At 36.3% G+C, this 1,453-nt stretch overlaps 1 long non-coding RNA gene across 2 annotated transcripts; it reads left to right on the top strand.

The window, feature by feature from the left end:
- Positions 1-591: 591 nt before the first annotated feature.
- Positions 592-1,201, top strand: LOC111519009. Of its 2 annotated transcripts, none has more exons than XR_006954669.1 (2): positions 592-824; positions 1,096-1,201. It is a non-coding gene; the product is annotated as an uncharacterized LOC111519009 (long non-coding RNA). The 2 variants fall into 2 exon arrangements; XR_006954668.1 differs by having other exon boundaries at positions 1,093-1,201.
- Positions 1,202-1,453: the final 252 nt, after the last annotated feature.

Genomic DNA, 1,453 nt, shown 5'->3' with positions numbered 1-1,453 from the left:
GACATCATTTTCCATATTTTCGCTAAATACTTCAGAGCTTTGATGTTTCTGAACTGAAATATTTCTTCTTAGAGAGAGAGAGGATCAAATTGAAATTCCTAACCCAGAGACCCCAAAACAAGGAATAGAGTATAACGTATGTAAATAACAATCCTAGAATATATTAAAGTCGTAAATTAATTTAAAAATCTTACTAATTGAAAAACAATCTTTATTTCTACAATTTAACAAAAGGCAATTAGAAATCATGAAGAGAAAAGAGTGTGAAGGCAAAAAGTGTGATGAGGGAGTGGGATGGGAGATAGGAGAGTGGATTTTGGCAAAATGCTTATCAGTTGCAAAAAAAATAGAAAAAACAAAAATTTGTCATCAGCTTGTAATGCGCTCCGGCCACGAACGTTTCGATACGATCGAATCGGATCCAATCCGATCGAACCAACCCCCAAAACACACACAGTAAAAAATTAAAAACGAAGCGAACGATGATCGTAATGACGTTCCCGTCGACTGCGACTGCGGCGTCGCTTGGTGGAGTCTTTGTGGGTCTCTGCGCAAACGTCTCGAGCTTACGTTTCAGTTGACTTTCGAGGTTCGACGCGTTCACAACGCCAGCGAAAGAGAGAATCGCGTGTTGCCGTTGCCGTTGCCGTCGCTGCCAAATGGCTTGAGAAACTGTAAACTTGACTTTGAATCTCGATCTGTTGGCCCATTCATTCCTCCGACTGATTCGACCAACCCCGCCGCCGACCACTTGTCGTCCGTCTCTCCCACACTCACTCACTCACTCAGCCAAGCTGGTGTTGGGGCTCCGTTGTGACCGTGAAGTGAGTTTCGTTTCGTTCTGTAACTGCTGCGTTTCTGTGTGTCTCTGTGTGTGTGTCTGTGTGTTTTTTTAATTTTTTGTTTTTTTTTTTGTTTTGTTCATTTTCATATTAACTGCAAGTTCATTCACATTTCATCATAATTAATGTAACGTAACGTAATCGAAATTAAATTTGCAATTTGCAATACATTTTCGGGGCATTTCCGTTTCGTTTGGTTTTTTTTCTTCTTTGAAACGCATTCGAGCGCAACAATTAATTGTTTTTAAAGCAGCAGCAACAACAACGTCGACAACAACAAAAGTGAAATTGTCTTAAATAATATTTATGTATGTTAATTTTCGTTGCCAAATTGATAACCGTTAACAGCAGCAGCAGCAGCAAAAAATAACGCTAAAAGTGCAAACAGAAAACCAAACTGTTTAAATATTTTTTTTTTTTCGACAAAAAAAAGGTTTTTTTCCTTTTTAAAAAAGAAAAGAAAATTAAACAAAAGAAAAGTAAAATGACTGTGTGAAATTATTTATGAAAAGTATGTGAAGAATTGCAAATATTTTGAAAGGCAAGTAAACCAAGCAAACAAATAAATAAATAAATACTTAAATAAAATTGAATTAATATTATATTAAGAT

Source organism: Drosophila willistoni (assembly GCF_018902025.1).
Source record: "Drosophila willistoni isolate 14030-0811.24 chromosome XR unlocalized genomic scaffold, UCI_dwil_1.1 Seg143, whole genome shotgun sequence".
NCBI classification, from domain to species: domain Eukaryota; kingdom Metazoa; phylum Arthropoda; class Insecta; order Diptera; family Drosophilidae; genus Drosophila; species Drosophila willistoni.
This window is presented reverse-complemented; position numbering and strand designations above follow the sequence as displayed.